Source organism: Anomaloglossus baeobatrachus, chromosome 10 (genome assembly GCF_048569485.1).
Source record: "Anomaloglossus baeobatrachus isolate aAnoBae1 chromosome 10, aAnoBae1.hap1, whole genome shotgun sequence".
Lineage (NCBI taxonomy): Eukaryota > Metazoa > Chordata > Amphibia > Anura > Aromobatidae > Anomaloglossus > Anomaloglossus baeobatrachus.
This window is the reverse complement of record NC_134362.1, coordinates 118,230,171-118,253,229: the sequence shown is the minus strand read 5'-3', so window position 1 is coordinate 118,253,229 and position 23,059 is coordinate 118,230,171. Positions and strand designations below refer to the sequence as shown.

General features: G+C 48.2%; 1 protein-coding gene and 1 long non-coding RNA gene across 3 annotated transcripts in view; one reads left to right on the top strand and one right to left on the bottom strand.

Moving 5' to 3' along the window:
• Positions 1 to 23,059, top strand: part of SPON1 (spondin 1) — a 2,596,838-nt gene that overhangs the window by 146,904 nt on the left and 2,426,875 nt on the right. The gene's annotated exons all lie outside the window — the stretch shown is intronic.
• LOC142255163 (uncharacterized) lies at positions 18,892 to 19,587 on the bottom strand. Its single transcript, XR_012727362.1, has 3 exons — positions 19,481 to 19,587; positions 19,090 to 19,192; positions 18,892 to 18,932 (listed from the first exon to the last, which is right to left on the bottom strand). It is a non-coding gene; the product is annotated as an uncharacterized LOC142255163 (long non-coding RNA).

Below are 23,059 nucleotides of genomic sequence, written 5' to 3'. Positions count from 1 at the left end.
ACGCCACCCACGGTTGTGGTGATATTGGTGACACCACCGCTGCTCTGGATGGGGATCCCGGGAGCGATGACAGGGAGCAGCCTGGATGTTAGTTTTCCCCTCCATGGGTAGGGGGTTGGTTGTCCCGGGGCCCGATGATAGGGTAGGGATGGATGGCAGGCGGGTTACAGGGCCTGGTGAGGTGCAGGGTCGCGGGGCTGCGCTGTGCCGCACGGCACGGTGGTACTCACTCAGCCAATGATGAGGACACAGTTCTCGGTAAAACACACGGCTGGATGGACGGGTCCCACAGACGGCTGCAGTGTTGTTTCTCCCGGCAGGTTGATGGTAACTGCCTTTCCCTGCACCTGTGTACTGTAAACGGTCCCAATGGGTTCCCACCGGTAACCCGCTCCCCAGCTTGGATGGTTGCCGAAGGAGCCCCTTTTGCCCGCAGGCTCTGGCCCTGGGAACTTTAGCCATGGCGGTGACTGTGTTTCCCTCTCTCGGTTGGACGGTTGCCTTCTGACAGGACTTGGCTGCTGGGAAACCCAGGTGGTTCCCTTCGCTAACGGATTTGGGCAAATTCACGGCGACTCCTAGCCTTGCCGGGGTCCGTAAGCCCCTGCCGGATGGTGCTGGCTTCTCTTTGCGTACCGGTCCGGTACCGACGGGCCACCGCCCATCCACGGTCCTTACGGCTAGCTCCAATAGGCCATTCCTGCAGACGGTCACCACCGTCTGCCAACCTTGCTGATCCGTCCGGGCCAGACACCCGGACCAACTTCAGTCTGCTCTACTACCACTTTCCTTCCTTCCACTTTCAACTCTCTAACTGATCTGCCTGCTTTTCCCGCCTCCAGGACTGTGAACTCATCGGTGGGCGGGGCCAACCGCCTGGCCCACCCCCTGGTGTGGACATCAGCCCCTGGAGGAAGGCAACAAGGGTTTGTGTCTGACTTCGGTGTGCCTGACCGGGAGTGTGGGGTATGTAGGTGTTGTTCTCTGTGGCCCCTGGCTTGTCCAGGGCGCCACATTCCGTCTTAGTAAAATGCAGACCGTCCGCGGGCTGCCCGTCCATCACCGGTTTTATTTTCACAACTGAAAAGATAAACGGTAAAACAGAGATTACAATTAAAATAACATCTTCCCACATCGGGAGGTACTCTTACTTTAACGTTGCAAACGGTTACTGCTTCCGCTCTCTCCCACCCAAGCAACCTGGCCCTGATGCTGCCCCTAAGCAAATGGGCAACACCCCTTGACCCCAGTCCAGCACAAGTTGCCCGAGCGGGTTCTGTCCTTTTCAGGGGACCCACGTCCATGGGGAACCCCTGAAACCCCCAGAGGATCGCCACCGGTTCCGGTGGTGGCTGGGCCCCAGCCTGCTCCACTTCGGGCCCTTCCTCCAACCTGCCTCTCCGGAGGCGGCAACGGTGAAAGCCACAAAACAACATTTTTATTTACAAGCCACAAGTTCGTGGTTGCCTTGCTAGTTTTCAGGCTTGTCCATAAGGAGTCCCTTATGCAAAACTTGTAGACAGTCCCCACGGGGACAACGGTGCCGGCAACGACCGGTCTCAATCACAGTTAGTCAATCAGGTAAATCTTCAGTAATCATTCTTTTAAACGGTACTTTCAAACACACACACACACACAATTTTTCCCCCTTTACAGAACAGTTTCCCTGTACCTAAGTGGGGGTCTACCTAGGTTGGGCCGAGTGGACCTCCGGGGTCCAGTGTCAGTGGGGACAGGCAGTGGGGCAGAGGGAACAATCAGTTCCTCTTCCCTGTTATCGTGTGGGGCAGGCGGAGGCATAGTAGAGCTGGGTACAGGTTCATCCCTGGGCACTGGCTCGTGGTCGACCACTTCCATCACTTCTTCATCCACAGGTTGTGGGAGCAGTATCACTGGAAGGATCACCGCACCATTCTGTGTAGGCCAGTCTGCTGGAAAGTCACCCATCACGGTGTGGATTACCTCTTTTGCCTTCTCCGCCGGTCTAGGAACCTGAGCTTCAGCCGCTGCCCTCAATGCTAGTGGGCACCTCTTCAGATGGTCCCGGAAACCGTGGCCAAAGTGCCCCCTTGGTCACAACTGATCTGGTAGGCCTTCCCATCTTCCCATCCTGTGGGCTGTATGACATATGGGGTTTGTTATTTGTTATTATCCAGCTTGTGGGTCCTCCTTTTTCGCTTCAGCACTACATCTCCAGGCTGGAAAGGACCGGCAGATGCCTTCTAGTTGAAGTGCTGCTCCTGTTGTTCCCGACTACGACTCAAATTCTTCTCGACATACTCCTGAATTTGTCGGTACTGCACCCTCCGCCGAGTGTCCCATTCAGCTGTCGAAGGGAGTGCTTCTGGGGTTTCCAATCCCATGTCCAGATCCACCGGTAGCCGGCCGGGGCGAGCCCTCATCAGGTATGCTGGGGTGCATTTCGTTGAGCTGGAAGGGATATTGTTGTACATGTCGACTAAGTCAGGTAGCTTCTCCGGCCACAGGTTCCGCTCTTCTAGCGGCAACGTCTTGAGGAGGCCCAGGACCAGGTGGTTCATCTTTTCACACATGCCGTTGGTTTGAGCATGGTAAGGCGTGGTCCGGATTTTCTTGCAGCCGTACAACTGGCAAAATTCATGGAATACCTCCGCTTCAAAGGCCGGGCCTTGGTCAGTAAGCACCTTCTCAGGGTATCCATGTGGCCTACAAAAATAAGCCTGGAATGCTCTAGCGGCGGTACGGCCAGTTAGGTCTTTGACTGGGACAACCACCATGAACCTTGAATAGTGGTCGACAATGGTTAGAGCGTAGGTGTACCCACTTCGGCTGGGGGTGAGCTTTACATGGTCCAGGGCGACCAGCTCCAGCGGTTGATGTGTAACGATCGGGTGTAGGGGCACCTTCTGGCTGGCCTCGTCCTTCCTTCTCAGCGTGCAAGGGCCACACTCTCGGCACCAGGCCTCTACAGATTCCCGCATTCCACTCCAATAGAACCGCTCTCTCAACAGCATTTCTAGTTTCTTCCATCCGAAGTGTCCAGCACCATCATGATATGCTTGCAGGACGGTGGGCACGTTAGCTTGGGGAATCACCAACTGGTGGATTTTCTCATGGGTCTTCGGGTTAATCAGCTCACGGTACAACTTCCCCTGGTGTAGATACAGCCGGGTCCGTTCTCGCCACAGGTGTTGGGCTTCAGCTGGGGCGGCAGGGTCTATTCCAGCAGCGCCTTGTTCCACCAAGATCTTGACTAGGCGGACAGCGGGTTCCTGGTCCTGAGCTTCTTGCCACTCCTGGCTGGGCAGCGGGTCCAAGTTTACCCGTTGTTGATAGACATGCACCTTCTCAGTCGGTGGTTGATGAAATGCGGGCAGCTCAATCTCTTCGAGGTCGTCATCCTCAGGCCCTTCTTCCAACAAGTGGGGCATCCGAGAGAGTGCATCGGCATTAACGTTGGCACGGCCGGCCCTGTACTTGATGGTGAAATCGTAGTTGGCTAGCCTAGCCACCCACCGCTGTTCCAACGCGCCCAACTTGGCGGTGTCCAGGTGGGTCAGCGGGTTATTATCCGTGAAAGTGGTGAACTTAGCCGCTGCCAGGTAATGGCGGAACCGCTCAGTGATAGCCCACACCAGTTCCAGGAGTTCAAGCTTGAAAGAGCTGTAGTTCTCGGGGTTCCTCTCAGTCGGTCGAAGCCTTCGGCTAGCATAAGCAATCACTTTTTCTTTTCCGTCTTGGACCTGGGATAGGACTGCCCCTAAGCCTACATTGCTGGCATCGGTGTAAAGTATGAAGTGGTGGTTGTAATCAGGGTATGCTAGGATTTCTTCACCGGTCAGGGCCGCTCTCAGCTGACGGAAGGATTCCTCATGCCTTTCTTCCCACACCAATGGGGTTCCTAGGGGTCTACCACCTTTGGTCTGTCCCACGAGGAGGTCTTGCATGGGGGCAGCCATCTTCATGTACCCCTTGATGAAGCGACGGTAATACCCCACCAGGCCCAGGAACTGCCTCACCTCCTTCACCGTGGTCGGCCTCGGCCAGTCCTGAATGGCGGTGATTTTATCAGGGTCAGGGGCGACACCCTCTGCACCGACCACATGCCCTAGGTACTGCACTTTGGGTTTCAACAGATGACACTTTGAGGGCTTCAACTTCATCCCATATTTGGCAAGGGACTCGAACACCTCGGCTAGGTGCTCCAGGTGGGCTTCATATGTCTGGGAGTACACAATCACATCATCCAGGTACATCAGGACGGTCTCAAAGTTTAGATGCCCCAGACAGCATTCCATCAGCCGTTGGAAGGTTCCAGGGGCATTGCACAGCCCGAACGGCATGCTATTAAACTCGCAGAGTCCCATAGGGGTAGCAAATGCAGTCTTCTCTCGGTGTTCTGGTGCCACAGCCACCTGCCAGTACCCACTGGTGAGGTCAAGGGTGGAAAAGTAATTAGCGGTTCTCAGCGCAGCCAGAGATTCCTCAATGCGGGGCAGAGGGTAAGCATCCTTATGTGTTATCTGGTAAATTTTTCGGTAATCCACACACATCCGCATGGTGCCATCCTTCGTAACCAGTACCAACGGGGCGGCCCAGGGACTACAGCTGTCCCTAATAACCCCTGCCTCCTTCATGTTCTTCAACATGTCCTTGGCACATTGGTAGTGTGCAGGGGGAATAGGCCTGTACCTCTCTTTGATAGGGGGGTGCTCACCGGTGGGGATATGGTGTTGGACCCCTTTAATCTGCCCAAAGTCTAGGGGATGTTTGCTAAAAACTCGCTCATACTCCCGTACCACCCGGTATACCCCTTCTTTGTGATGTGTAGGGGTATCATCAGTGCCTACGTGTAGCTGTCGACACCACTCGTCTAACTCCCCTTGGGATGGGTGAGTGCTGGCAGTGGGTGGTGAGGTTGGGGGAGTGGCCTCGTGGATGGTGTGGGGATCCAGGGTGAACAGCTTGGCAGGGGTAGCGTACCGAGGAAGCCTGACTTCTTCCTCCCCGCAGTTCAGCACCCTCACGGGCACTCTCCCCTTCTTTACATCTACCACCCCTCGGGCGGCCATTACTGTGGGCCAGTGTTCAGAGGGCATGGGCTCTATCATGGCGGGGTAGTCACGCCCCTGGGGCCCTACCGCTGCCCTACACCAAATCATCATCTCGCTCCTGGGAGGTACAATCAAAGGGGCAACATCCATCACTCTCACCCCACCAATCTCTCCTCCTGTCGAGTTCACATGTTGGCGGTACATCAAGGCTCGTATCTCACGCTACACAGCTCTCTGTCGGCTCCCCGCCACCGTGGCGGCCAGCTGCTGCAGTAGGGTCAGCATGTCACTCATACAGTGCTCCATCACGTTGGTCCCTAGCACTACCTTCGGGTTATGATCACTGGGTTCATTCATTATCACAATCATACCCTGGTGTTGCAGTTCAGCTCGCCCCACAGTTATGGCCACTTGTTTGTATCCCACTTGGGTCAATGGGAGTCCATCAGCAGCAATCAGTGTCATACTGGGGTCTGGGAGAGCCAGTTCGTCTTTTCCCCAATACCGTTGATATAGTGTGTATGGTATGGTGGTTACCTGTGATCCAGTGTCCAGGAGAGCCATCACCGGTATGCCATCCACAGCCACGGGGATGATGGGCCGGGCCCCGATGTACTGGTCCCGCCAGTCTGGGGGGCCATGGGGTTCTACTCCTGAGGATTGGCCCGTGGCCCCAGGGGTTGCTCGTTTAACGGACACCGTCGGGAGTAGTGGCCGGGTTTGCTGCACCTGTAACAGATTGGGGGTCCATTCCGTGAGTCATTGGTCCTCCTCCGCTGCATCCAGGGGATGTCCTCAGGGCTGTCGGCGAGCTGCATCTTCACCGGGGCTTGGGATCTGGTCGGAGGCTGGAGTGCGGCGAGGATTTTAGCGAGGTCCCCAACCATGCGGCGAACTTGAGCAGCGAGCTCTTCCATCGTTCAGCTTGGGGCTGCAGGCACTGGAGGTGCTGGTGGGGTAGGGGTCACCATGACAGGAGCAGTCTCAACCGGCCACGGGGCTTGCTCAGGAGCTTCAAATGCGGGGGGTTGCAGAGCTTTGATGGCCCGTTCTTTTAATACGGCAAAGTCCACATCAGGGTGTTCTAGGGCCCACAGCCGAAGCTGTTTGCGGTCCTCTGAGGACCTCATCCCCTGCACAAACTGCTCACTTAACATTTTGTTACTGTCCACACTGTTGATGGTGTCCACCCGCTTCAGTGTGCGGAGTGCGGTTTGCAGGCGCAAGGCATAGTCCCGGATGCTATCCACGGGCCGTTGCCGGCTTTGATAGAACTGCATCCGCAACTCTGCCTCGGTACTTGTCTCAAAGGCAGTCTGCAGCTTTTCAAAGGTTGGTGGCTACAGAGGACTGGTCCCCCTCGGCCCAAGTCTCCGCCTCTTGCTCAGCCACGCCGGTTAGCTGCCCCAGCACTAGCACTGCACGTTGCTTATCAGTCAGGGGGTACAGTTCTAGTAGCGGACTAAGTTTTTTCCGGAAAACCTGCAAGGCATCAGGTTTCCCATCGTACTGCGGTAGCCAGGCAGCTCCGGGCACATAGGGCAAAGAGAACGGCATCACCTGAGCGAGAGCTGGGGCCGCGGCGCCCCCCGCCAGCGCGGCCGGGACCTGGGCAGGCCCATTCCCATCTACGAGTGCTTTCACGGCTGCGTCCGCCACTCTTCCAGTGGCTCCGTCGGGCGCAGACATCTTGTTTCCGTCCCCCTTAGTCTCTTTCCGGCTCCTCCTCTACAGGGGCGGGGTTTTGGCCTTCGCGCCTCCACTACTCGAGGAGACGCTCGAGCGGGAATTTTTCGCGCCCAAGATGGCGGCTTCACAAATTTTTCAGCCGGATACCTCCGGCGGTTACACAAGGCGCACTTCCACCAGTTGGTAGAACGGTAGGATCCTGTTCGTGATGCCAAGTTGTCGCGAGCGGAGGAGGGGACGCTGCGCTCTCCCACTGCTCGGGTCCGGCCGCGGCTGCTGCTGCTCGGTGGTGGCTCGAGTGGTGGGCCGGATCCCGGGGACTCGAGCGGCGCTCCTCGCCCGTGAGTGAAAAGGGTGGGGATTGGATTGTGGGGATTTGGTTATTGTCCGTGACGCCACCCACGGTTGTGGTGATATTGGTGACACCACCGCTGCTCTGGATGGGGATCCCGGGAGCGATGACAGGGAGCAGCCTGGATGTTAGTTCTCCTCTCCGTGGGTAGGGGGTTGGTTGTCCCGGGGCCCGATGATAGGGTAGGGATGGATGGCAGGCGGGTTACAGGGCCTGGTGAGGTGCAGGGTCGCGGGGGCAGCGCTGTGCCGCACGGCACGGTGGTACTCACTCAGCCAATGATGAGGACACAGTTCTCGGTAAAACACACGGCTGGATGGACGGGTCCCACAGACAGATCTGTCGATCACACCGGCAGTTTAAAGTGGCTGATTGTGGCGACAGCGTGCGTGGCGGCAGAAAGGGCTCTGCGTATCCAGTCTGGCACGCGTGCCATAGGTTCGCCATCACTGTCCTAGAGCATTCACCAAAATGATGAGGAAAACCATAATTATAAAGAAGGCACCATTCCAGTGGACTGATTGACCCAACTGTTAAAGATGAAAGCAGCAGCAGATAAATAGGAGTACCAGTCCTCCTGCTGAGTCTCAATGAAACACCTTAAAATTTGTTCCAACAATTGATTGGTCCTTTTTATCTGACCATTGGTTTCAGGGTGGTAAGAGGAAAATGACAACTCAATCACCAATTTTCTACAACATTCTCTCCAAAATTTTGAGACAAATTGTACCCACTATCAGATACAACAGTGAGTGCGATTTCATGCTGTCTCACCACATCATTGATAAACAACCTGGAAAGTGTCTCATTATTTGGTAACCCTGATAACAGAACAAAATGAGCCTGTTTACTGAATTACTCAACTACCACCCAAATCATAGTTTTCCCACCAGTCAAAGCAAATTCTATGATGAAATCCATGGACAAATGAGTCCATCACTTGTCTGGAATTGACAATAGAGCCAATACCCCAGCGGGCTGGTTATGACATACTTTAGCGTGTGCATAAATTTCACAAGCAGAAATAAATTCTTTAATATCACTAGGCACTGATGATCACGAGGAGAGTTTAGCAAAATCTTTCTGCTTAGCTGTGACCCCAGAGATACCACTCAAGACAGAATCATTAAATTCCTGCAACAGACGTAAACTCAGGTACACAGGAACAAATAGTTTGGACCCTGAAGTAGTGGAAGGAGCCGACGACTGGACTTCACAAATCTCTACTTTCAGCTCTGAGGATACCATAAAATCAGAATACCCTGAGAAAGAATGGAGTATGGAGGTTCTGGAAAAGAAAGTCAAGAGAGAGTCAAGTCAAAAGAGTCAAGACTGAGTGACAAAGCGTTAGCCCTCAAATTCTTGGACCCCGACCTGAATGTGATAGTTCTTATTTTTCTCTGGATTTAAATTTTTCTATCTGGCCTATCTTGGGTCAACCGTTTGATTCAATGTAATCTAAATTTTTATGATTACTAACTAGATGAATAACTCACTCTTAAAAATGTCTCCATTCTTCAAAAGCTAATTTAACAGCGAGCAATTCACCATTCCCAACATCATACCGTCTTTCAGCAAACAACTATTCACTAGAGAAAAAGCCACATGGCCACAATTTGGTCAGTGTTTTGGGACATTTTGATAATACAGCCCCTACCCTGATTTCTGAAGTATCCACCTCCACAAAGAATCGCTTCTAGAGATTGGGTTGGATTAAAACTGGAGCAGACATAAAATACTGTTTCAATTTACTAAAGGCCTCAACAGCATCCGGTAGTCAAACTCTAATATATGCCCATTACAAATGATATCAGGAAGAGGTATTACAATCTGAGAAAACCCCTGAATAAATATTCCATAGTAATTGGTGAATCCAAGAAACTGTTGCAATGGTTTAAAGGGGGCTTTACACGGTAGCGATATCGGTAACGATATCGCTAGCGTGCGTACCCGCCCCCATCGTTTGTGCGACACGGGCAAATCGCTGCCCGTCGCGCACAAAATCGAGTTCCCCGTCACACGGCTTACCTGCCCTACGACGTCGCTCTGGCCGGCGAACCGCCTCCTTTCTAAGGGGGCAGGTCGTGTGGCGTCACAACGACGTCACACGGCAGCCGTCCAATAGAAGTGGAGGGGCGGAGATGAGCGGGACGTAACATCCCGCCCACCTCCTTCCTTCCGCATAGCTGGTGAAGGCAGGTAAGGAGATGTTCCTTGCTCCTGCGGTGTCACACAGCGATCTGTGCTGCCGCAGGAACAAGGAACAACATTGCTAATGAGAGGTGAACGATTTTTTGTTTTAGACGACCTCTCCGCGGGAAACTATTTTGGCCGATTTTGCGATCGTTTTAGGTCGCACATAAGTGTCACACGCTGTGATATCGTTAATGACGCCGGATGTGCGTCACTAACGGCGTAACCCCGACGATAAAACATTAACGATATCGTAGCGTATGGTGACTGCCTTTCCCTGCACCTGTGTACTGTAAACGGTCCCAATGGGTTCCCACCGGTAACCCGCTCCCCAGCTTGGATGGTTGCCGAAGGAGCCCCTTTTGCCCGCAGGCTGTGGCCCTGGGAACTTTAGCCTTGGCGGTGACTGTGTTTCCCTCTCTCGGTTGGACGGTTGCCTTCTGACGGGACTTGGCTGCTGGGAAACCCAGGAGGTTCCCTTCGCTAACGGATTTGGCAAATTCACGGCGACTCCTAGCCTTGCCTGGGTCCGTAAGCCCCTGCCGGATGGTGCTGGCTTCTCTTTGCGTACCGGTCCGGTACCGCTGGGCCACCGCCCGTCCACGGTCCTTACGGCTAGCTCCAATAGGCCACTCCTGCAGACGGTCACCACCGTTTGCCAACCTTGCTGATCCGTCCGGGCCACACACCCGGACCAACTTCAGTCTGCTCTACTACCACTTTCCTTCCTTCCACTTTCAACTCTCTAACTGATCTGCCTGCTTTTCCCGCCTCCAGGACTGTGAACTTCTCGGTGGGCGGGGCCAACCGCCTGGCCCACCCCCTGGTGTGGATATCAGCCCCTGGAGGAAGGCAACAAGGGTTTGTGTCTGACTTCGGTGTGCCTGACCGGGAGTGTGGGGTATGTAGGTGTTGTTCTCTGTGGTCCCTGGCTTGTCCAGGGCACCACACATCACATACACATATGTATACAAATACACAGACATGACACATATACAAACATTAGATATACAGATAGACAGACAGAAGGACAGATGTCCGTCCACACATTACACCTGGACTCTGCAGATGATGGCACATGGGGCCCAAGACAGCTGGTTCTTCCCTCTGGAGCCGTCTCTTCCCACTTCTGTGTGGTGCAACCTCCCCTCCTCCTGGGCCTGACTGCTGTGTTGTCTAGCAATAAATCCAGTGTAGTAGTGGGAGAGCAGCTCAGGGATGAGTGGGGGGAAAGAGCTATTTCAGCTATCCAGCAGACCTATCTGCTCTGCTGGAGATGGAGCTGGTGGACGGAGCCTCCTTTCTGGCTCTGAAAAATGATGTCATCCTCTGCGCAGCCGGCAGCTTCTGCAGACATGAATTCTTCCTCCTGCAGTCCCCTAACAGGTGAGGAAAGGGGCCTGTGTCAGCTTAGCATAACCATATGCGTTCAGCTAATCGGACCCCTGCTTCTCCTGTTAGCATTGAAGTTGCTGTTGACAAAGGAAATCTCCACATATTTTCAGGCCCTCGGGGTTTATATGGGTTATATGATGGCTACGTGACAAAGCCAAATAAGGCCTAAGCCACACGGCATGAAAATCGGTGCAAGTGGAGTGCGATAAAAAAATCACATTATACTCGGACCAATATTAGCCTGTGTGTCAGCACACATGAGCGATTATTTTCTCAGCCCTAATCGGACCGAGAAAAAAATCGCAGCATGCTGTGATTGTAATGCGATCATTGTTTCTCTCGCACCCATTCAAGTGTATGGGGCGAGAGAAAAATCGCACTGCACTCGCGGTACACCGGTGTACCACGAGTGCAGTGCGAGAATGGCAATAGCCGGCTACGGAGTAGATAGGGAGATAAATCCATCCCTCCTCTGTGCCAGCCCGCCCCCCCACAGCTGAGGTCCGCTGGCTCGATCGGACCTCAGTCGCAGGGACACTCGCATGATACTCAGGTCTGCTGTACTGCCAGCGTGAGCCGAGTGTCATGAGAGGGGATCGCAGTAATCCCCGTGTGGCCCCAGCCTTACTGGGAGAAGTCATGACAGCATTTGGGATGGTAAGACAAATGTAAAATGAAAATGATTGCCAATCCAATCCACCCTCACCACCACCACCTTGAACAGTTTTTGTGAGAGGCAGATTTTCTGTATGTGCAACTTATCGAGCCATATGGTATTATCAAATTTCACTTGTCCGCATTAAACGCAAGTGAGAGCGAAGCCTGAGCGAAATTCCCATGCGTATGAAGCTCATTAGGGTTATGCTCTTTCCTTCATTATTGTTTAGACATATTCACACACAGCATTTTTGTAGCATTTTTTATGCTGCGTTTAACTGTACCAGCAAAATCTATGAGATTTCAGAAATCTCTCGCATGCGATTGTTTTTTTTTCTCTTTCATTTGAGAACGCTAGCATTTTTTTAAAATCTGCATCATATCAATCCTTTCAACGGTTTTGCAGCTTTCTTTTCACCCATAGTAATCAATTAAAAGGCAAAAACATGTTACAGTAGACAAATCAAACATGTAATCCTCACCAAAAAGATGAAGCAAAAAAAAAACCAAACGCATAAGCTGTGAGGAAGCAATTTTGGGCTAGGGAAAGAAATGCTGCAAAAAAGCTGCATGTGTACATAGTCTAGGATGCCACTAATATGAGCTAACGACTTCACTGCTCAAGTTGTCAAAGCAAACCCAAAGATGATCAGCTGTAAGATTGCATCAAGCGTTGAATATTTTCTGTAAACAGCTGTAGAGAATAATAATCATGGGAATAAAACATTAACAATGTTAAATTTAACAAGAGCGTTCAGTGATCTGAAACAAACAATAACAGCAATCATGGCCAAAATAACAATCTCAAGATTTGTTATTCACAGTGTTTAAAGGTAACCTGTCACCAGATTTGGGGCCTATAAGCTGCCACCACCACCAGTGGGCACTTCTTTACAGCATTCTAACATGCTGTATATAAGAGCCCAGGCCACTGTGTAGAATGTAAAAAACACTTTATAATACTTACCTAAATGGTCAGTGCGGAGCAGATGGGTCAGATGGGTGTCTCTGTTCTATGGGTGCGGCGCCTCCTCTTTCGACCATCTTTGTCCTCTGTCTTCTGAAGCTAGTGTGGATGACACGTCCTACGTCATCCACACTAGCAGACACTGGGTTACTGCAGAGGCGCACTTTGATCTGCCCTGAGGGCAGATCAAAGTATTGTAGTGCACATGCGCAGAACCTCAATGACGACTATTATGGAGGATGTTGGACACGTCATCCACAGTAGCTTCAGAAGGAGGACAAAGATGGCCGAAAGAGGAAGTTCCCTTTAAGGTGGCCATTGCCATGGCATAGAATAACCTAGTGCCTATTGTGTATGTCCAGCCATGAACATAAGAAAGTGTTATACAGAGGACTTGGAGCATTTTTGATGCTGCAGATTTTCTGCACCGATCACCTGCGTTAGGTTACCGGTGGGGATTTTTCATTGTGTTAATCATGTTCTTTTAGCTGCGGCTTTTGTTTAGTTTTGCCATTTTATGTTTTCAATTTCCTGTTACTCAGCTATGAAAAAAAAATATTGCTAAAGTCAATTGTGTATTACCTGTGTACAAGGGAAATGCACTAAAAACACATGTGCATTTTTTACTTGCAGATTTTTCTTCTCTAATTTAAGTCTAGGGGAAAATCTGCAAAGAAATCATATATTTACAGCAACAAACATTAGCATTTCATATTTCAATATCCCACCACAGGTCAGTTTATGCTGCGTTAAAGAGACACAGTGGGCAGGAGATTTCTATAAATCCCATCAATTTTGGTGAACTGAAAAGGGTACTTTACACGCTGCGATATCGGTACCGATATCGCTAGCGAGCGTACCCGCCCCCGTCGGTTGTGCGTCACGGGCAAATTGCTGCCCGTGGCGCACAACATCGCTAACACTCGTCACACGGCTTTACCTTCCCTGCGACGTCGCTCTGGCCGGCGAACCGCCTCCTTTCTAAGGGGGCGGTTCATGCGGCGTAACAGCGACGTCACACGGCAGCCGTATAATAGCAAAGGAGGGGAGGAGATGAGCGACCGGAACATGCCGCCCACCTCCTTCCTTCCTCATTGCCAGTGGACGGAGGTAAGGAGATGTTCGTCGCTCCTGCAGTGTCATACATAGCGATGTGTGATGCCGCAGGAACGAGGAACAACATCGCTACTGTGCAGACAACGATATTTGGTAATTAAACGACCTCTCCAAGACAAATGATTTTTGTCTTCTTTGCGATTGTTTTTGGTCACTCCAGCCTGTCACACGCTGTGATGTCGCTAACGACGCCGGATGTGCGTTACAAACAGCATGACCCCGACGATATATCGTTAGCGATGTCGCAGCGTGTAAATGGCCCTTAAGGCCTTGTGCGTACGCTGCGGTTTTTGCCGCAATTTTGCTGCAGTTTTTCTGCATGAATTGTTGCAGAAAATGTTCAGAACCTTTCTGCAGTTATTCCCCAGCAAAACCTATGGTAAAAAAAAAATGCTGTGTGCACACTGCGGTTTTTTCCCCTACAGGTTTTGCTGCAGAATTTCTTCAGCAAAAAGAATGTGCATGTCACTTCTTTTCCGCAGGTACCTGCGTACCTGCGGTATTTTACACCATTGACTGCAATGTAATCATGAAATACCGCAAGGCATAACGCAGGTAGCAAATTATGTGCATATCATTGCGTTATTTCCGCGTTATTCCCGCAGTATTTCACGTTTTTCAGGACATAGTGATAATCACTACCCTGCATTTTGCAAGGAAGTGATGTCATTAGGACAGGAAGAGGAAATTGAGCAGAGAGTAAACACACATATCACACTCATACACAGACACATACATATATAATGCACAGACACATAAAAATCAGAAACGTACATACTAAAAATAAAAAACGAAAAAAAAACCAGTGGGCTCTGCCATATTTTTACCGTCCAGCCAAGGTAAGCACACAGCAGCACACTGCTATTCTCAGGCTGAGGAGGGTGAGGGCCATGGTTATTGCCCCCCCCCGCAGCCAAGCATATAAGCCCGCAGCTGCCCCGAGAATGTTGCATCCATTATGCGACAGTCCCGGCATGTTACCGGCTCTTCCCGATTGCCATGATGCAGTGGCAATCGGGGTAATAAGGAGTTAATGGCAGCCCATAGCTGTCACTAAGTCCAAGATTAGTAATGATAGTGTCTATGACATGTCATGACTAATCTGTAAGTGAAAGTAAATAAACACAAACACCACAAAAACCTTTATTTGAAATAAAACACAAAAAATCCCCCTCTTTCACCACTTTATTAACCCACCAAACACCCAGGTCCGACGTAATCCACACGAGGTCCTACGATGTTTGCACACTGATCCAGCGACGTTTGAGACATAGTACTCAATGCAGCCTCGTTCCGTGAATGAGGCTGCAGGTGTAACTCCAGGAAATTTCTCACAGTCGCTGATGTCAACACATTACCGCTTACGAGAACTTCAGGGCCTCATATGCGGTAATAGAGTGACGTCACCGACCGGCAGTGACCCTGCAAGAACTCAGATCCAAGGTCCCGCAGGGTCACTGCTGTATCACAAATACTGTTGGGGTGGAAAACACATACATCAGAAATAAAAGCTGTAATATCTATCATCCTATCCATGCATCTATCTACCTATCCATCTATCTATCTATCCATTATCTATCGATCTATCCATCCATTATCTATATATCTATATCTAAGAAAAAGGAAATGACAACACATATATATATTTTTTTTCAATGTGCTTTATTGCATTGAAGGCATAAAAACACATGTACCAATCCGCGGCAAAACCACAGCAAACCTCGGCAAACCGCGGGTGTGTTATTACCGCGGTTTTTGCTGCAGGTGCAGTAATCTTTCACAAGGTGCGGATTTTTCTTAAGAAAATTCCATTTTCTAGTCCGCACAGGGCCTAAGACACTGCCTGTTTTGTACAAAGTGCAGCAAAAGTTTAGCATGGCAGCTTAACCTCAAAGTGGCTAAAGTGAAAAACGATGAATCTTACTAACATACTGAAATTAAGAAAGCTGCCCAGTATCAAGTGACAGCACCTACTCTTCTGGCATTGTCTGGACAAAGGAGAAAGTTTTTTTGACACATGGCCAGTGCTGCAAGAGACTGACGGACTGGCTCATTGGAATAGCTAAGCCATCTCCCTCCAATGTCTCTATGTCAGCTGCAACAGAAAAGGAAACTATATTATGAATTAAATTAGCCAGCCAGATCACTTTCATTCACATTACTAGTCACTGGCCAACACAGAAAATTCTCTTCTTTGCCCAAACAAAGGATGAAGTATTATATGTAGCTTTCCTAATCAGAGAAGGTCTGGAGCGGTGGCGCCGCCATAGCGGAAGATCGAACATGACAGAGGTTTGTAAGGCCAGGCTCACATGGGGTTACTAGGGAGTTTGGGTAGGAAGGGGTTAGCAAGGAATTGGCGGGCTGATCGGCAGGATAGGTGGAGGGATAGGGATTTGAATAGTCACGTGGTAAGGGGTTAGATATGGGACTGTAGGGAAGTTTGTAGGAAGAGGAGGGGAAAAAGGAAGAGAGAGTACCGTTATAAGAAGAGGAAGAGCCGTTGTGACATCCTGTCGTGTGGATCCAGGACCGGTGAAAGATGGAGACCCCGCGGTGGCGTCGGCGCTAAGGACGACGATGGAGGAGGGAGGCCGTGAGTGGCTGCAGGAGCAGCTGAATTCATTACTGGGATAGAGTGTGGAGCCGGATCGACCATCCACCTGACGTCGCCGCCCACCAGAGCGCTTGAGCCCCGAGGTTCCCAAGCAGCAGAGGAGGATGAGGAGCCCATCGGTAACTCCTTCAGTAACAAGGGAGGGCAGTGTCGCGTGGCTGGAAGGACGCGGACCAGGCCGGTGAGGGAGCCCAGGGGGGGCGGAGCAACCTCCTGCATTTGCAGAACACATGGAGGCGGCATCTATGGTGGTGAGGTCCCCTGAGGTGTCCGCAGAAGTGCCTGAGGGTCCTCTGAGATCCCCGACGCCCCCTGAGGTGTCCGGAGCAGTGCCCGTGGGTCCTTCAGCATTAATGCTGGAGGACGGCGCTATTATACAGAATAGAGGGGAGGCAGAGGCTGTGAGGCCGCAGATGTGGCCAAGGAGTAACAGGCGCGAGCCGTGCAGCATCACAGCAAGAGCAACTAGCTCCGCCCCCTTTATACATCAGTGGATCCCTGGAGACCAGCAGTGCTTGCCCTGGGTCAGCATCACGTCACTAGGGCAAGGCACAACAACCACATAGCAGCAGTGGGATCAGCAGGACAGGTCCCGCAATGGCCGGGGGGGCTGGAGCTCCTGCAGACCTCTGGCACAGAGCGTGGTCGACAAAGGCAAGAGGATGGATTTAAATAATTTAGAAAAGAAATGAGAAAATCGCAATGGAGTATATTTAAATTACACAGGTGCCCTTAGTGTTACATATGCATAGCAGAACAGAGCGCACCATGCGCTCCCCCTTCTCAGGGCGTCATATGAATTCTCCGGTTCCGCCCCTTCTCTGTGCGATCACGTGACCCATTACGTTTTCTCCTAAGGGGTCCAACATGTGTTTTCCTAGTTCATTGGAGCGCATCATGCGTTCCACCCCACACAGGATAATTTAGAAGAAAACAAGAAATCGCAATGAGGTGCATTTATGTTTCACAGGCGCCAGGTTTATACACCGCCCATATGGTGCACCCTCTCTACTACAAAACGATTTTCAAAACACAGGAAGGGGATCTTTAGAGGATATAATTCCTAAGATGAGATAGATTATAAAGATTCACCTTAGATAATTGTATTATATTCATCAACATCATCATATTAGATAGATTTTATCTCATATCACCCTATATGAATTAAGGGTTCAAGAAATAAAAATCAATAAGGAAAAAATCTCATGGATAGCTCGATATAATACAAATGGGGGTAGTCTCATTTATATCCCTATTTTATTGGGGCTCGTCCCTTCCCGGGACTATACAAGCCAGGCGGATATAGATTAATTTACTAACCCCGAAGAAAAGGTTTTACTGAGTGAGTTTGAACGAATCTACAAAAAACATCCGTAAGTCAATTGTTCATTTAATCCTTTAGGCTGTACAGAGTCAAAGTGGTAGATCCATTTACACTCCCTTTGCATGAGCAGCTTATTCCAATTGCTCTTTCTGGCAGGTTCTGGAACTACCTCAATAACTTTAAATCTTATGGAGCTCGTGACTCCCCCATGGATTTGTCGGATGTGCCTAGATACAGAAGTATCTCTACTATTTCGCACATCCCCAGGTGTTCGACTATCCATTTTCTCAGTTCTCTCTTCGTTTTGCCAACGTAGTCCAGGGGGCACGTGCATGTCGCCACGTAGATAACCCTCTTTGTACCACAATTGACAAAATATCGGATTTCATAGCCTTTTTTTGTAGAGACAGACGTCACCTTTTTACCTGGGGAGATTCAACTACAAAATTTACAGTGCCCACATCTGTAAATTCTGTTGATTTTTCTCTCCCTCCATGTCTTGGTGCCTGATAAAAGCTGTGTACAAGTCTATCCTTTAGTGATTTCCCTTTCCTGAAGGTGATATTAGGATGTTTTCCAATAAACTCTCTCAGGTTCGGGTCAGGTCTTAAAATGCCCCAATGTTTTTCTAAGATCGTATATACTTCATGATTATGATTATCATACGTCCCAATTATACGTGTGATGTTTTCCATCTCTTCCTTATTCCTTGATCTCAAAAGATCTTCCCTATCTTGGACTACTGCATTTTTATATGCTCTTTTTAGGGTGTCTGCTGGGTAACCTCTATTTACAAATCTACGGCAGAGCTCCCCTGCCTGTTTATGAAAGGTATGGCTATCTGAATAGTTCCGTTTTAACCTTAGGTACTGTCCTCTTTGTATCCCCTTCTTCAGGGACTCAGGGTGATGACTTGTCCAATGTAAAAAGCTGTTGATTGCCGTACTCTTCCTATGCACCTGAGTCTCAATTTGCCCCTTGGCCCCCCTCATCAGTAGTACGTCCAAGAAAGCCAGTTTCTCCATCCCAACCTCACACGTAAAGGACAAACCAATACTATTCATATTTAGATCTTTAATGAAGTCATAAAAAGAGCTGACTGTCCCGGTCCATAGGACCAGAACATCATATATATAGCGACCCCAAAAGGTTATGTGCTCCACCCACTTTGAGCGTGGTTAATGGAATACCAGGGTGTCCTCCCACCAGCCCAAGAACAGATTTGCATACGATGGGGCGCAGGAGCAGCCCATCGCAGTGCCCCTGAGCTGATGGTAGTACTTTTGATTGAAGACAAAGAAATTATGAGTTAATATGTATTCCATTAACTTTATTGTAAACCTATTATGTTTCTCAAAGTGGGTCCCTCTGGCGTCTAGAAAATATCTTAATGCTATCAGGCCCAGGTTGTGAGGGATTGAACTGTACAGTGCCTCAACATCAATTGATATTATATAATAGACACTGCACTCTCTTGTTGATAAAATGAAGACAAAAAGTTTTTCTCTTTGCAAAAAAGTGATTATTTATTTGATGGCGACATAAGATGGTGGACGTTTCGGCCCAACGGCCTTTATCATGTATAGTCGCTGTGAAGTGAGAAATAAAGAAATCAATATTTACATATATTACATAATATACAACTATATACAATAGATACCATGTCTGAGCGTATTATAAAGTATGCATGGCTCACAGTATATCACAGTTACAATCAGAATATAGGGGTAATACATTCTCGCATACCTCCACAAGAGGGCTGTTTCAGAAGAGAAGAAAATAATGGAGCAGGATGGAAGGAGTACCACCAAGAATAGTTTATGATACAAGATTTTCCAGAGGATGAAGTCTGCAGAGGAAGGATATGTGTTAATTGATTGTAAATGACAAGTTTATTGTGTATACAGATAAGGAACCTTTTATCATTGATTTTATGAATAATATTTCAATCAGTGTTATATGGGATTGTTGGAGCACCGGCGATTTCAAGGGGTGAATATCACAAACAATAGGGAGCAGTGATTGAATAGATCTTCTTTACATTCACCTTGAATGGATTTTTTAAAAAAATATATATATATAAAAAAAAATCAAAGAGACATCAATGTTTACTATATTCCAGCCTCTATGCACATACCTAGAAGCAGGTTAGATTTCCTTTGGCTGGAAGGAATTCGTGTACATGTATTCCAATGGAAGAGATTTCCAGCTAAAATTAGAATAGATCATGCATTTTTTAGTACTATTAATTCATAGGCTTATATAGTGCTGGGCAGGAGGAGAATCGGAGGTTCATCTCACTAGACCTACACTGCACAACCCTTGCGGAATACCACCGCCAGAGCCGCATACCAAGGGGCCTGAGGTGTAATCTCAGACCTACTCTATTTTCAAATATTGAGGAATATTGCAAAAAATGTCAAGCAATCTTAAACAAGTGTTCACTTGACCTCATTGTTTTAACAATAGAATACTTGCAAACAGCCCTAAAAGAATCTCAGGAGAAAATCAGAACTATTGAAACACAGCTCACCGATAGCTTATCCTCAAGTGATCTATCTGCACTTAAAAAGAAGACTGCAGAAACACTGAAAGACTTCAAAAAGAAGTTAGAGGATAAAAAAAGACAAAAATTCCAAAGAGATACTGACGACTACCTTCACAATCGTGTCTACAAATGGAACGACTCATCATCCAACAACCCACGCTACTGACAAAGACAGTCTTCATACAATCAGTCTCCGAGTTCGGGAAGCGAGTCCAGTGGGAGCATAAGGACTCCTGGGAATTTTTTAGGACAAGGAAGGAGAAGAAACCCACGAGGAGATCGAGGAGCAGGAGGCACCTGGGGGATGACACTGAGATCTCAGGTAAGGGTCCCAATTTAGTAACTAACATCTCAAATTACACTTTGTCACCAAGTGAATTTACTGTACTTAACAAAGGCCTAACCTTTTGCCCTACCCCTAAGTGGGACGCCTTCAATCTGGAAAATGACTTGCAAAGATTCTATAGAGCGATAGGATTAAAAACACATTTCGGTCTTAATCCACACTATGAAACTACCCCACAACAAACACTCAATACAGTTAACATCAAATCTCTAGGACTACGAAACCCGAGTAATTTCATGCCACCAAAAACCTATCATGCCACAGAAACCTTTATATCCCTAGTAGATAGGGATATCAAAGAAAACTTACACGAACATGCACTAGGCTTTTATCCAACTCATAACAACCTCACTAAAATAGAGAAGTTGGCATTATCATCCCTGAAAAATAACAAAGGCATTACAATAAAACCAGCAGACAAAGGTGGTGGCATTGTGGTACAAAACACCCCTGATTACATTCAAGAGATCAAACGACAATTGAGTGACACTAACACTTACAAAAAGATACCCTATGATCCCGTCTTTAAGATTCAGCAAAAAATAAAAAACTTCCTCTCGCCATACCTTGATAATAACATCCTAGACAGAAATACATGTTCCTTTCTTACCAAATTACATCCAATATCACCGTTTTTTTACACACTTCCCAAAATCCACAAAACCATGAATAACCCTCCCGGACGCCCCATAGTAGCTTCAACCGAATCTGTCCTCTCACCATTGTCAATTTACCTAGAAAAAATCCTGACACCCATAACTCGTGATACTAGATCTTTCATCCTGGACACAAATAATTTTCTTGAGAAAATCAGGAAAATCAAACAGGTCCCTCCTGGTAGCCTCCTTTGTAGATGGGACGTGTCAAGTCTCTACACATCTATCTCACATAACAAGGGTCTCATAGCCACTAAATTGGCACTCGAAAAAACGAATCATACTATCGAATCCAAGGAATTTTGCTTGAAACTCCTCGAACTGGTCCTGAATGAAAATTACTTTATGTTTCAAGATGAATTCTACATGCAGGTACACGGGACCGCAATGGGCGCGAACGTAGCCCCGGCTTACGCTAACATATACATGGACCACTTCGAGGGGCGCTATGTCTATTCATTTCCATCCTTCGATGAACGGGCCCTACTCTGGGTCCGTTTCAGCGACAATATTTTTTGCATTTGGCAGGGCGATACGGACAGCCTACTCACATTCCACAACCACATCAATACAGTATGGCCTGAACTTAAATTCACCCTTAACGATGACATCAACTCCATTAATTTTTTGGACACAACCATAAAAAAGGACCCACAAGGTAATCTATTTTCTGACATTTACTGGAAGCCCACAGACCACAACTGCATGTTACTTTATAACAGTTGCCATCCAAGATCAACGAAAAATAGCCTGCCTAGATCACAGTTCAAAAGAATCAATAGAATAGTTTCAGATAATAACACTAGACTTGAAAGAATAAATGAAATGACAGACAGATTTATTGAGCGCAAATACCCCAAAAAACTACTCTTGGATGAGAAACAAAAAATACTATCTACAGATATGAACACTAAAGAGGATGCACTTACTAATAGAATCCCATTTGTGCACACACATCATCCATCCAGGCCCAAGATTTACAGCATCATATCAAAAAATTGGCCACTTCTACGACGGGCATACCCACGAATAGAGACTTTCAGCGCCCCCCCCATTAATGTGCAAAAGGCGACCCAGGAACATAAAAGATGCCTTAGTTAGAGCAGACATTGGCAGCAACAAAAAAGACCTCACACAAACATATCTCACTACAAGACGGACAGGGACTTTTCCTTGCCTGAACTGCCCTGCTTGCTCTAATGTGATCAAGTGTGACCACTTTTCACATCCTAGATCTGGCAAGTCATTTCCGATACGAGACTACTTCACCTGTCAAAGCAACTTTGTTGTGTACATCATTAAATGTCCGTGCGGTCTCCTGTATGTTGGAGAAACTATCCAGCATGTGGGAGACCGCATTGCGAGTCATAAATCCAACATCAGGTGTAAAAAAACATGGCTCCCAATCCCCTACCACTTCCATGAGGCCAATCACTCTATAGCACAATTACGTTACCAGGTAATTGAGAAGGTACACCAACCGAGAAGAGGCGGAAACCATATTGAACTACTTAAAAAAAGAGAGAGCTTTTGGTTCCATACCCTTCAAACCCTGACACCAAAAGGGTTAAATCGAGAAATAGATTGCTTATTGTAATATGATGATCATATTTTAACTTTCTTATTATATCCTTTCCAGAAGCCTTGATGAACTTCACCTCTCCTTCTCCTTTCCTCCACCCTTGCATATATGGTATCGTATACCCTCCGTCCCTTGAACACCCCCCAAACCATTCCCCCCCCTTTGTTTTCTCCCCTTTTTTCTCAATTACTTATCTGTAACTATATCCCATACCAATGTTTTAACTACTCTGTATACTATGACCTCCTTTTGTTCCTATGATTATCCATCTTGTATGGTAAACTTTGGTAGTACGGGACCCTTACTTAGAGCAATGTACAATTTATATGTCTATCCTTAACACATTCCATTTCAGACTAAAAAAAATCCTCCTCCAACATTGGACTCAAGAATTTATCATATATATGTATATATAATGTGTGCCTATATGCCTTATAAATTATGCTCTATGTAATCTATACCTCTTTTTTCATATATCCCTAATACATATAATGGACCTTTTGAGACTCTCTTCTCCTTTCCTCTAGCTATTCTGCCAAACAGCAGCATTTTCCTATATAACACATTGCAATACCCATCAGTTT